Source organism: Pseudopodoces humilis, chromosome 15, assembly GCF_049639895.1.
Source record: "Pseudopodoces humilis isolate 2021_Gansu_Grassland_sample_001 chromosome 15, ASM4963989v1, whole genome shotgun sequence".
Classification (NCBI taxonomy): Eukaryota; Metazoa; Chordata; class Aves; order Passeriformes; family Paridae; genus Pseudopodoces; species Pseudopodoces humilis.
Genome location: NC_142214.1, coordinates 7,650,598 through 7,664,894, shown reverse-complemented (window position 1 = coordinate 7,664,894; position 14,297 = coordinate 7,650,598).

Here is a 14,297-nt window from a genome sequence, read left to right as displayed (position 1 = left end):
CAAATGAGAATGCCGGGGGAAAAACAAGAATCTTAGTAAAGGTGCGCCTACTGTACCCTCGAGCGGGCACAGAGGAGGGAGCATTTGTCAGCTCAGAGGTCAAAACAAACCAGAAAGAGAACATGTCTGGGTTAGCAAGACAGGGAGGAGAAAAATATTTAGTCTTGAGCAATCAGAAGTATTTCGTTGAACCTGAACATTCTCGTGTTTCCTAACTCTATATTTAACTCCCTTTATACTTAAGGTTACTTGTAATGGAAAAAATGCATTTAAAAATCTTTCATTGGAAATTCAAATAGTTACAGAGGTTCTCAGGTGAAACAAAGGGAAAAACAGAAGGTGTTGAATCAAATACATTTTTCAGCTGTAGATGTCAAAATCTTGAGTACTTTTTGTTCTTCCCAAATGCCTCTGTGTACTGATTTTGTGAAGGGGAAATGTGAAAACTATTCATGAGCAGCAACTCCAAGACTATCCAGGAGAAAAATCATTAAAGATTTTAAGAAGGAGGCAGCTCAAGCCTGTACCCATGCCCTAGTGTACACGTGATGGAACAGGTTCCTGACCGCCCTGAACTGATGGCATATTTGTTATGAACATATAATCACTCACCTGCAAATAGCAGTGGTGCCAGAGTTCATTAACCTTTGCATCTGGCAAGGGCTCATACCCAATAAAGCCCTCTGGATTAGTTTTTGGACTCTCCAGTGCTGTCTCCAGCACTGAGAAAGCAGAACCTCTTTGCCATGGAGCAAGACAGACTCAGCAGCTCAGAGGCTGTTGGTACCAGGAGGAGCCAAGGATGTGCCAAGCAAGGGAGCCAGGGGGGTTTTTGGCTTCTATGTTTTTAGGGTAGGATGGTGCCAGGGCCTAATCTCCCTTTGTTTATGTGGGTCTTGTCCTTTAGCACTTGCAAGGTGAGGGGCAGCTCAGCCCCAGGGCAGTGGTGCATCGAGGGACAAAGGGTGTGACATGTGGCACCTTTCCTTCCCTCCTCCCTGCCAGGACTTGTCCCAGCCTGTAGATTTTGTAACACTGTTTTTCAGGTCCCTTTTGTGGGGGCATTTGGAACTCATTGTATAGTACTTTGCCCCCCGTTCTGAAAAAAAGATAAAGCTTTCTCAAGAGCTAAAGCATGAAACAAACAACTGAATTAAGAGGGATCTTTGGTTATTAAGAGTTTTGGAGAGCAGTTTTAGATTCATGAGTTGATTAGGTAGGGTGTGGATGAGAAGAGCAAGCATGAGTGTGTACAGGGCTCAAACACAGCAGATCCTGGTACAAACAGGCTTTTTCTCTTTCCCTTCCCAGGGGCATCACCCTGATAACCATGCATCCTAAGGATCATGGTGCCTGGTGGGGAGGAAAGGTGTCCCACCCTGAACTGTCAGCTTTCAGAGATAGCATCTACCCCCACAGCAAAGCTTCAGATGTGTTAGAAAAACAGTGTCAGCATTAGGAAAAAGTGTCCCTCAGCTAGTCCCAATTTGGACTTTACCTTGGACTGTATCCACTGCAGGGCAAAGGAAGTCAAACTTTAAAAACAACTTTGTAATGGTTTTTTGTATCAGAGGCGTTTTGATCCTGATAAGATTATAAGTTACCATAGGCTAAATGCCAGAAGTTCCTTGAACCATTATCTTTCAGTTTCAACAATACCATTCCATGGGAGGGCAAACTCCTGCACATGGTAGTGAGGTGACAGAGAGGAGAAATCACTTCTGTCTCTCCTCCATCTGACACAGCAATCCTGGGAGCACAGCCCACGGGCCATCTCCAGTGCAGAGGAGAGCTCCCACACCCCTGTACTGCTGCTGGACAGCTGGCCCCCAAAATCCAATACATGCACAAACCTGTGGCACAACCCAAGCACTGCCACCCAGTTTCCCCCAGTGCAGTCTCAGAAGCTTTTCCTGCCATGTCCCTCCTTCACTCTGTGGAAGGCACCCTGTGATGACCATGGCTTTTATTGTAAACAAAGCATCTGATCCCCAGATAATATGCATCTGCACTTAAATAAGGGTGCACCCTGTGCTGTTTAAGGTGGATCTTCCTGATAATGCACGTTGGGTTTCAGACTAGAAATACAGGAGAGCATCACCCTTCATAGCACCAGCACCAAAACAGGTGAGCTCTTTGCAGTCTTTGCCATGTCACGCTCCTGATGCTGCCAGACAGTGGCTGTTGATGCCATGTTCAAGGAAATTTTAGCCAGATGCTGTTGTGTTCTTTGGATGTGGGCCACAGTACCTAGAACCTGCACAGTCCCTACTCAGAGTATCACCAGCAGCCAGCATCAGTCCTGCAGCACAACAGGGACCACCATGGGCTGGGGGTGAGAGCTGGTGAGTGCTGCCTTTTCCCCTCTAGCCCTGCAAAGGTCTCTCACAGCACTACAGGGAAAGCTGGAGGTCCAGCAGCACTGCTTGGCCTCATACTTTGCAGAAAGGCCACTCAACTTTTGTGCTGCCAATGCTGAAGGTCTCACAGCAGTCATGATGCTCTCTCCCTTTTTTCTTTCTTTACTTCGTACTTACTGTTTCCATTTAAATAATAACCTTCCTGTTACTCAGCATAGCCAGAAAAATAAACTCATGTACCCTAGAAGCAAAGGCCTGATTAATCAGTAGGATTTTGGATGTCAATCACAGTAAATCAGTGGCATTCTCTGAAAATTAACTGCAGAACAAGGACTGAGCAGCAGCAGCCCCTTTCAGCTGTGTCTGTGATTCCTTTGTTATGATTCACCTTACACAAATATCCAAATAAACAAGTTTGCTGCCAGGAATATTCTGGTGAGAGACAAAATGTTGAAAAAAGTCAGTGAACTCTCCCTCTGAATGGCGAAATCTCTTCCTGACAGTTTGATCATTGAAAGTGCCCTGGCTTGTGCCTCAAGACTCTCTGTGCCTGAGGCAGGTACCCACACCACATGCTTGGCACAGTGCACAGACACATCAGGAATATGCACAGTGTTTTCTTGGCACATCTCAAGGAAATGCATATTTTTCCACTGTGCTGTCTTTTTGAATCCTTACACAGAAAAGTATCATTAAATGCTGTTCCAATATTCTCTTTGGTTTTGCTGATCCTGGTATCTGGATGCAGATGATCTTCTAGCCAGGACTTTGCCACTGTAACAAGGGTTTCTCCCTTATCAGAGGCTTCCACAGAGTCTTCTATTTCTTGATAGATTCTATGTTTCAAAAAAAATAGCTGATTTCCCACCTATAGTGTCCAATGTATCAGCAGATCTGTTGATTTCAGTAGATCAATGAATATCTAATGTTGTTCTTGCTTATGTGGACAGCACCCTTCAGCGTGTTCCCCAGTGCCAGGTTTACAGTGTGGCAGCATAATGGGGCTTCTTGACCCAGAGTGAAGCCACCACAGTGGTGTCTGCAAGAATTTAATACAGTTGCCTGGGTTAGCAGCTTGCAAAATATTTGAGATGCTGAAATATATCCTGAAGACAAAGAAGACAACTGCTTCGGACAGGCTGACAAATGAGCCTGTTACCCTCTGTCCCTTAACAGATCTTGTGCCATTTATTAACTCCTGTCAAAAATGGCTCAGGGCTGATCCCCTGGGTATAATGTTCTAATTTCTAGGGGTTATGCATATGGGTCATGCAGAAGTCCAGGGCCTGGAGCACACAGTCTGTCTCTGCAGACTCTGCAGCCACCTACAGCCATTGCACAGGAAAGGGGGTCCATGAAGGGCGAAAAAAGAGCAGAGAGTGAACTCTCTATGAGTTTGACAATCTATGAAGCCATAGATTGTCTCCTTTTTCTCCCACTTAGAGAATTCACTGAGCCTTTCTGTGCTTGGGCTGTTTATATGTTTACATTAACACAGGGTCAAGATGTTACTTAGCAGGTATTCCAGAAAAGAGAAAAGAAAATACCTTGAAAGTATTTTTAAATGTATTTAACAGTCTAAATCCTTCTGCTAGATTTAAGCTCAAAACTAAAACTACTCCTTCTCATTTTCTTCAGACAGTGCACACTTCCAGGATACAGAAATATCCCAGCATCCCTTTTCAATAGTTTATGAGTTGTCAATTCATGCTCATTGTGTCCTGTGTTTAGAAATCATCTAGAGCAGCAGGATGTATGTACCAGGCCCAAGAAGTCTGTTTTATTTCATACACGTCACTATTTAGACCGGCTGTGCTGGTGAGATTTCCTCACATTACTGCTATTGTGAGAAGAGCAAAAGACACTGAAATTCTCTGTTTCAGAAGGCTGCTAAATGACAATGTTTGACGTCCTGATTGCAGAGCAAAGCCTCTCTAAATCAGAATTATGGACCTTTCCCTGGAGCCACGTGGATGTTTCAAGAAGTCATTCAAAGGAGCAGTTTTTGTGAAGGGAGGAGGTTCACAGGAAGATCTTTTCCTGTCAGACGTGTCTTGAGTTTTTCAGAAAAGAGACCAGTGTGTTTTAAGAGTTGTCTGCTGACTATTTTTGTACTACTTCATAAGATATGTGCCACAAGGACACCGGGGAAGGGGTTTGCAGGAGCCCACACTTGGTCCCACCCAGCAGGGAAACCCTGTGACCTTCCCTGCTGACAAATGGCCCAAGAAGATAACTCACAGAAATAACGACATGAAAGAAGCTGGGGAAGGGGCAAGGGCAGATAAACCTGCACAGACACTGGACACCACCATCCTTTCTCCAACAGAAGAGAAGTTTTCATTTAATGTCAGCCTTGCTGACTGTAAAAGAGACATGTACAATGAAAATATTTTAATAGCCATCATATACATATACATATAATGCAGAAATAATTATTCATTGGTTATGGATCTGCTATTGAGCCAAGAAGCTCCATGCACCCCTGGCTGTGGAGTTGAGCTGTGCTGCTCCCTGTCCTAAAGGATAAATCCTGCTTCCTGCTCTGGCTACAGCTCCCCAGCCATGAGTCAGACTCCCTTGCTGCTGTGAAGGGCAAAGGAATTTGTCTCTTTCAAAGCCCTTGAAACTAAAACGTCATCTTCCACAGCGTCTTGAAATATTCCAGGAAAGTTATTCTTTCATACATAATTATTCTTTCTTTTTAAAATTTGATTAAAATGGTCAGCATTTTTCGAAATCAGAAGTGAAATTGCAAAGGATGTTAAAAATGTCAGTCTATTTTCTCTAAATCTTCAGATTTGCTTGAACACAGCCATTCTCATTTTCCCAGACATCAAAATATTTCCCTAATCCTGCAATTCTCAGGAATTTTGTCTGTTTAAACTGCAAAAAACCAAAATTTTTCTTGTTCTTTGCTGGACAAACGAGGGATAAGCTGAGAGGCAGACTGTTCTCCAGGCAGCAGGCTGTAGATGACCTGCTAAACTGGGAGCAGAGTGATGCAGGCATATATGGAAGGGAATCAGAACTGCCCCAGAATGCTGTCACTATGTGAGCTGTGTGTCTGTGTGAGCCCCAAAGCAGCTCTGGCTGCTGCATTCAGGCACCTAAAAGCAGGAGGAACAGGGCATTTCTATGCAGGGATCACCAGACATCTCCATAGGTTGTTCCCTCAGAGTGTAGATGCAGTGATGCTGTCGGTAGGCCAGAGCAGAAAGCTGTCTGGAGGAAGGATGATCCCTGGGGCATTGCCTTTCACATCCAGCTCTCTGGATGTGATAATAACCTCCAGGCAGGCAGGAACTTTTCAAGTCAGGTAGAGTTTGCCTGGAAATGTCCACGTGGTGTGATAGGAAGCATGTGATAACACCACTCCGACCAAGGATGCATGCTCAGGATGTGGAGCCATGCTTAGGGATGGAGTCATCACATGGGACTCGCTCTGGAAAACCTTTCATACCCCAAAAGCAAATAGGATCCTCATTTTCAGGCCTCTGTGAAGGGATAGCAGGAAGTGAGCTTTTCTTCCTTATCAAATACACATATTTAGGAGACCAAACCCTGTCCAGTCTGGGGTGGGAGCATAAGCCAAGCTGTTCATGAGGCGATGCCCTGTGTCACTCACGACATGTTATGATTACAAGTTACTAAACTAAGCTCAGCTGACTAACTAAACTAGGCTCACCTAACAGTTCCCCAGATGCTTTTCCCTCCCCTATTCCCTGCACAGCCTGTTCCCCTCACACTGCCAGAGGTGTTCAAGGTGGGGAGCAGGAGGCAGGCGGCCCCAGCAGTGCAGGCAGCCTTCACAAGCTGACCCACCCCGTGCTGGGTGCCATCTCATGTCTTTCCTCCCCGCTTCTTTCTCCTCCTGCATTATTGCAAGATCTGCAAACCAGTGTTGCCCCAGCAGAGCTGGTTTCTTTTCTGGGCCCTTTTTGGGCAGGATTAAATGGGTGCGTGTGAGAGACAGCAATACAGGCTGGTTATAGAAACGCAGAGCTCTAACCCAGGAGGGGCGAAGGAAAATTGCTTTTGTTGTTTTTGGATTAGCTCACCCAGAGTTTCTCTTTGTTTTTCTGCCAGGGCTGGTCTTAAATGTTTGACTGTACACTTTTCAATGCTTATTGAAAGATCATTGCTTCCCGCGGCTCAACATTTTTTCCATCCAGCTCATAAGCCCTCCAGTGCCGTGCAGCTCCCCACAAGTGCTCTGCCCCTCTGCAGCCTGGGGGCTCCCGGGGTGGGAGAATGCGGGCATCACTGCGAAATGCATCCTGCTCGGATTTGGTCAGCTACAGAGCTCTGGAAGTTCAGAGGGAAAAAAATCAGGTGCTAATGGCCCTGGACTCAGTGATAACTTTGTCAGGACTGGGCGTGAGGGAGCTGCTTCCAGCTGGGAAATTGCCGTGGGGTCAATTGAAGGAAATAGCAGAGCAGAGGTGTTTTCGGAACACGGTGTCCTTGCAGGGGTGCTGGCAGGTGGCTGTGACAGGCTTACCCGGGGGACAGCAGCTCCAGAGCCCGCGGCACCCGAGGGAGCGCTGCCCTGGCCCCACGGGCACAGCTGGGGGAGCTGGGGATGTCGGGGTCTGAGCTGGTTCCTGGTTCCAGGTTCCTGGTTCTTGGCGCAAAACAACTTTTTCACAGCAGCCTCACCCTCAGGCTTAAGTTGGGGAAGTGGCTCAGGCCAGCAGCTTCTCCTGAAATGTGAGTTTAGGGCAAGAAGTTTTTGTGTGCTAGGAAGGTGTTTCCTTCCCTGGGCTTTCTCAAAGGCAAGGATATATAAATTGTGGGCCTGGGGGGAATATGCTGTCCTGCCACAGCTTTCTTCCTTAGCCTTAAATGCTGGATGCTCTCTTCTTTGCTGTCACCCTCAGAGGTCCTTTAATTTTAATGCTTACAGAGAAAGCAGAGGCTCAAGCAGGGAGCAAGCTGGGCATGTAAATCCTGACTGAGAACAAGTGCACCATAATAAGGTTTGAAATCTTACTCTGGCAGATCACCTTGACCCCCATCTGTCTGCAAGGAGCACCAGCAGTGCAGAAAGGCAGCTGGGGAAATGGGATGCCATGGGTGGAGGGAGCTGAGCAGCCCAGTCCTCTGGGCTGGGTACCATGTCCTGCACAGCAAGGTCAGGGGTGACCCCAAATGGGGCTGAGGAGAAGCATGAGCCAGGAGCTGCTGCCCCTGTCCTGGAGGCAGTTAAACTGATGGCCTTGTGTAGCACACGGGGTTGATGTCCCTTTCCTTGCCTCTGGTTGCAATTCTATTCCAAAAGTGGTTTTTTATTTCTGATTCTCACAGGAGCAAACTGTATTCAGTCATCAAGTGAACTGGCCTCCTTTTGTTGCTCTTAAGTGCTTTCAATCCATGAGCCTTGCTAGGAAAACGACTGTCTCCCATAAGAAATACATACAGTAAATTCAGAAGCATTTTAGGCATCCCAGAAGTGCACTAAGACGTTTAAGATGCATTTGAGGAAAGCTGCCCTTTGTTGAACTGTTTCATCACGCACTGTTTAATGCAATTGCTGTCTCCTTGCCTTGAATAATGTATGTAATAGCCAGTGTTAGTTGTGGTCTCTGGAGTGTGAATAACAAAGAGCAGCCATGGTCGGAGGCTGGCTCTGGTGAGGAGGCTTGGTGCTTCCACGCTCATCTCCTCGGAAGAGGAAGTCAGCAAACACTGGCAGCTCTGATAAAATAAAGAATTAATGCACCCTGATGTGCACACAATGAATATTGGGCAGACATATATGCATCCGCTATCAGTGCTCAGTATCAGCACCCAGCTGAGGTGCTGACACACACCAGGAGCTGCAGCAGCGGGGAGCAGGGCACTGAGAACACAGCCAAGGACTTGCTGCCCTGGGGAAGGCTCCTCACACTGCCAGGTATCAGGATGAGAACTGCAGGAGATGAGGTCTTTTCCCAAGTGATATTTTGTTCTAGAGGCCCCAGGAGCAAGGATTATCTAGGAAAAATGATCCATGAGGTTAGGTGAACCATGGATATTGTAGGTAACAGTGAACTGTGGTGGTGGGCTACAGAAGGAGACTGGAGCATGAGGGACAGACTATTAAAGCAAGGACACAGGGCAAGAGAAGAAAAAGGCATTAATAAACTTTTTTTTTCCCACTATGTTGCAAAGCAGACACTGAAATCAGTCAGGGGAAAACAGTCAATTCTGGAGGAATTGAAAATGTTTTAACAACCTCTCATCTTATCAAGGGGATTTCCCCAGTGTGTCTCAAACACTTTACCAATGAGTTGAATACCCCTTATGCTCAAAAAACAGATAAGACTAAGGCTCACCTGGGCAAAAACATCCAGCTATCAGCCACAGAGGGCTCCTGTCCCACACCAAGTTCTGCCCCCTCACACTCCCCAGTGCAGAGTTGCGTGAATCAAAATCCTCCTTCTCAAAACACATGGCCCAAAGTGTGATGAAAATGGCAACATTCCTCAGTTACACATTCCTAATGCTGCCATAGTCTGGCTGCCACCATCCTTGGCATCATGAGCCATGACACAGTGTCATGAGGAAGGTGACAGTGCAGCACATTGAATACACAGAGATTATTCTTTCCAGCTTTTGAGATTGAGATGTACCATGCACACAGAAATGTCCCTTCTGACTTCCCTGAAACATCCCCTGAGTTATGTGTTCATCCTAAATATTACAGCTCAAGTGGAAGGTGAAAAGAGGGATAAGAAAAGCCTGGAATCTTTTCTGTAAAACTGTTGGTTCTTCACACTGTTTTCCCCACAGGCCAGGCATGCTGTCCTGCAGATGCTCAGCCAGTTTTGCTAATATTTCATTTCCAAATGGAAGCAACATCTTGACCAGCACTGGGTCAAAAGTTGGCAGCATCCCTGATGCCAAAGACAGCATTGGCCAGTTCAGCTGGTGAGCAGCGTGCTGCATCCAGCTGATCATGTCACACAGAGCAGTAAGAAACCTGTTGTGATAATTCCATCCTCTTAATCACCAGCTGCTCCTAAGTTTCTCTGTGGCATGTTTGAAATTAGCTACTGTTTGCACAGTCCTGCTGCTTGACAGCTGCAGGGAGGACAGGTCTCACCAGTTGCTACTGGGCACAGCTGTCGTGTTCACTGGTCACCCTTAGCACCCCTGGCCTAGGGGAGAAATGCTGTTCAGCCCCTCACATGGCACAGGCCAGCCCCACTGGAGCCTTTGGGCACCATCTCAATGGAAATGTGCAATAACAGAAATGATGTGTTTGTGCAGACTCCAGAATCCCAAGGAAGGAGCCGTATGACACTGTGCCCTCTCTTTTATTTCTGGAGTTTCCTGCTGGAGTACAAAGCTCTTAGGCTTTCAAAGGGTCTAAACTTCCTTGAGTACTAATGCAGGGGAGAGAGAGAAGGCAGCAAAGTGCCCTACTTCTTGCTTTCATTTTCATCTTGGCTTGGGAACACATTGCTGCCGCTAGCACATCTCCTTTCCCGTTCTCTTTTATTAGCAAATGCACTTTGACTGGCTGAATGATTCATGCAAATAATTTACCAGGCCACATAAATCCAGCTTTTCTCTTCCTGTGTTATCCTCAGATGAACAGGTACCTTTTTATTGATGTATTTGCTGTCCATAACTGCTCAGTGAAAAGGCTGTGAATACTTGAATAGTTTGTGAGCTGCTGTGTGGTTGGACTGACCTGTCTCTGGGTAAGAGAAGGGAGCAGACAGGCACAGAGAAGTCTGACCCCATTTATACTGGAAAACAAGGAGTAACCATCGTCCCTTCTGTCTCACAAGCGCCCTGATTTGTCAGAGCAGCAGCCACAGTGAATATTATCCTAGGCAAAGCCCTGCACCCACGAATGTTTGCACAAATGGGACAAGAAAAGGTGACACATAGTTGAACATATCATCTCAAGTGAACATTCTGCAGCACTAGGTCAGGTCAATTGCTCATCCACCATCAATTTATGCTGTAGGAGAGATTTCAGTCAAATGAAAATCCCAGATTCATTGTACAATATTCAGTCATTCTGTGAAGGCAGAACTAAGACCTTCCACAGGTTTCAACCGTTCTTGCCTCTTACCAAATCATCTAGATTTTCTCCAAGTGTCACATTTTTCTAGCAGTTCACCCATTTAGTCTGGCATTTTTATTTTTAAGATGAGTTTCAGTGCTGGTTGGGCAAAATTTAACCATGTCACAGGGTCTGGAGGCTCTTGGTGTTGGGAAGGTAGAATTAGAAAGGAATTATAAATATTTCTTCCACCCCGAAGCTTCTCTTACACTTGGTATTATAGAAATACAAGCAATTCTGTATTTGTCTATTGTAAAAGAAAAAACTTCACTTGAAGCAGTGAAGCAGCACCAGTTTACACCAGGGAAACATTTCTAGTATATATCACAACATCATCCAGCTTCTTTTACATTTCTTTTATGGACATGTCATAAGTCTTAGGTGCTGGAATGTGGTCTACTGTAAAGAGCATTTCCCATCAAGGAGGTTGTTGTACTCCAGGAGATAAAGAAAATACAGCCTGTGGTGGCTGCTAGATCCACCTGTATCACTGGAAACAACCAGAAACCTTCAAGGGTGCTTCTATGACTGACAGGTCCAGAAAAAACTGTGTCATGCTGTTGAAAAATAAAAATAAAAAAAAAAAGGTGCATTATAAGAAGCGCACTTTGCAATACAAAACTTTGTGTCTTGGTTTAGCTTACTGTCATGAATGTATTGCAGTTTTTCCTATTCTTACCACATTTTTGGAATTACACAGTTTTTTTACCTTGCAGAAATCTTTGTACACTTTTCTCCTCACTTAGAAAAAATTTTAAGACAGAAGGAGGTAGTTTCATTGACTACACTTTTTTTTTCTTTTTACAGCCTTCCTAATTCTGCTCTGCTTCTGTAAATTCAGCCAGACTGAATTTTTTAATTCAGCTTTTTTTCACAAATCCAGGTTGTATTCAAAAATTAATTCAAATTCACAACTGATTTCTGCAAGTGGTGGGGAAAAATCACTGTTGTGCAGCAAGATGAATGTGAGCTTTGAATTTATAGTCACTCACAGCTCTGCCCATCACTACATGCTCACAGTTTCCTGACCCTACAGACTTTCTCTGAAGAAAAATCTCCTGAAGAAAAATCTCCTCATTTACTCCATGAACAAGTCTGACAAGGGTTGAAATTAGATTGCTGAATTCCTAAAGTTTCATTTCTGTAACCTCAGCAGTGCAAAGGAAGAAATGTTATCATACTGGAATTCATCCAAAAACCAAAATGAAGTATTCTCAAAAATGGAGATTGCTGTGAAAAGGCTATAAGAAGGTACCATATTACCACTGCAAGTAATTTCCATGTATTTTTGCTTAAAAGTAAAATGAAATGAGATTTTAAATAATGGAAGATCAGTATTAACTAATCCTGCAGATGCCAGTGCAGTCATCTTCTCACTAAGATGAAAAGCTTTAAAATACATTGTTAAGTAGCTAAATTCATTGGGGTTTTTTTAATTAACTAAGTGGGGCCCTTTTTCTGAAAGCTTATCAACCTCTTGTCTAGTTTCACTTTCCCTCAAAAACATGGGCTTTTGGAAACACCCAGAACTGTCTGTAGTTTACCCTCCACATCTGTCCTAGGCAAAAATGCAAAAGAGTAGTACAAGGAGACTAATAAACTACTCCATCAGCACTTCCAATTCCTGAAATTTGGGACTGTAATAACAGAAGGCATTGAGCCATCAGCCCCGTTCAGCCTGGGGCAGTTGCTCCCTGCTGTGGCCATCAGGTGGGCTGAGACTGGAGCAGCTGAGCTCACCCCATCCCTGAGCATCCATCACACACATGGCTGAGAACAGATTATTAGTAAAGCAGGAAAATGCTTTACTAGAGGGGCTGACAAACTGTGCTCAAGGCAGGTGATTTGTTGGACCTGGGTAATTTTAATTGTTCCAGAATTTTTTCTTGGGTAATGGGGCCAAAAAAAAAGAAGAAAAAATCTAACCAAAACCCATTCAGATTGTTGAGTGCTGGTGAGTTGCTCTGGTTTGAGGGTGCTGGTACTTCCCAGCCACTTTCATGAGATGTGGTGGCCACTGTCTAGACTGATGCAAACTCAGACATTGTGCTGGCACAGCTTGAAACCTCACTGGCAGCCTCAGGTCCTGCTTTAAAATGCTCTTCCCCTTTTTCAGTGGAAATTTGAAACCTCACTGGCAGCCTCAGGTCCTGCTTTAAAATGCTCTTCCCCTTTTTCAGTGGAAATTCCTTAGAAAACAAAATGGTTCCCTGCTAGGCATGCAACTGACAGGCAGCTTTCCTCACACAAATAATTCATGGTAGCTTGAACCTGAGATCCATGTAGGACTGGTACTTGTGCATATGAGGCAGAAGTTGGGTCTACTGGCTGAGGCAGTGGAAGAGGGAAAAATAAAACTCAGCACCTTCCATTCTGATGTAAAGATATTCCAGGATTCTCGCTGCTTGGAAGAGGTTCAAGGGAATGCCACAAAAATTGCTTGCAATCTAGAAATACACTTTCAGCATGGAGCTGAGCAGTCTGTTTATCCAGAGGGAGAGAGGAGGGTGGCTCCATCAGAGTGTACCTACATGAGGATGCACTTTTAACAACAAGCACTTCGAAAATTGAGCTAAAATGGTAACATTGAAATTAAGGCGCAATTAGCTAGTAATGAAGCTAAGTAATCATTAAGATAGAAAGAAGGTAAATTTTTCCATCATGTTAAAAGCAATAGAAAGTGTGGCTGTTGGCTTTCTACAAAATACAGCTCAATCAGCAGTGACAGGCTGAATGCAGGAGATGCTCAATGAGAATGTAAAGCCCACATGTCTGTCTTCCAAGGGATGCCATCCCATTTCTATTTTTGGTTGGAATATAGGCATGTGTAGAATTCCCAGATGTGTGTGATGCCATCTATTTGGCTTTAAATAGCAGTATGACTTGAATAATTTATTACTATTAACATTAATGAGACTTTTCTTCATATGCCTCATAGAGCAAGGAAGATCTCCTGTGCTTGTCCGAATTCTGCAGCACTTATGACAGATTTTTCTCTGAAGAACTTCTTGGGAGTCAGGTCATCATGGGGAGGTTGTTAGAATTAGTCTACTAGAGAGAGAGAGAGAGAGAATATTTATTCCAGCAACCTTTCCATGATAGTTGTCAGCTTAATTTTTCTTCATATTCAGAGTTCCTAGGGCCTGGTGACCAAAACCTGTGTGATAGTGACACAGCAAGTCTGGGATGAAATTATACAAGCAGGAGAAAAAAGTTCATGTCCCTTTGCAAAATGATGCAGCACCTCTGTCAATGTCACCCTGTGCATTTGCCATACAGCCCTAAGCTGCTTCTCTACCCCACGTTATCGGAAAAATCTCTCTATTAAAACATACTAGTTTGTGGTGACATTCTTTACAGGATCTGCTCTGTCCTTGCAAAGATAGAGCACATGTCAGGATCTGGTGACTATCTCAGATTTTGCTAACACGATTTTTCTTTATAGAATCCAGCTTCTTCAAGCTGTGTTTTCTGAAGCAGCACGTGGGATGATGGTGCTCCAAAGGATACAAGACAGCACTCTGCTGTGTGGTTGGCCTTGGAGCCGGTTCAGGTCTCACAGTGGCATTTGTGGGACCAGGAGAAGGTAGCCAGGGTATAAGGTATAAGGGTATAAGGGTATAAGGTCCCACTTTAGCCCAGCACCCAGAGAAGCTTTGAGTGGAGCATCAGGGCTGGGATGTGGCACAGGGAGCTCTTGATGGTTTATTCCTCATCCCCACACTGACATCCACAGCAACGCTGTTGGGTCGGTCCAGGCAGGCTCAGCCTGGTCCCCTGGGCTCCTCCAACTCAAGGTGCTCTGGATATGGCTCAGGGTATGTTCAGCTGTGTGTCACAGCCTCAGCCATCCCTGAGAGCCATCACCCTGA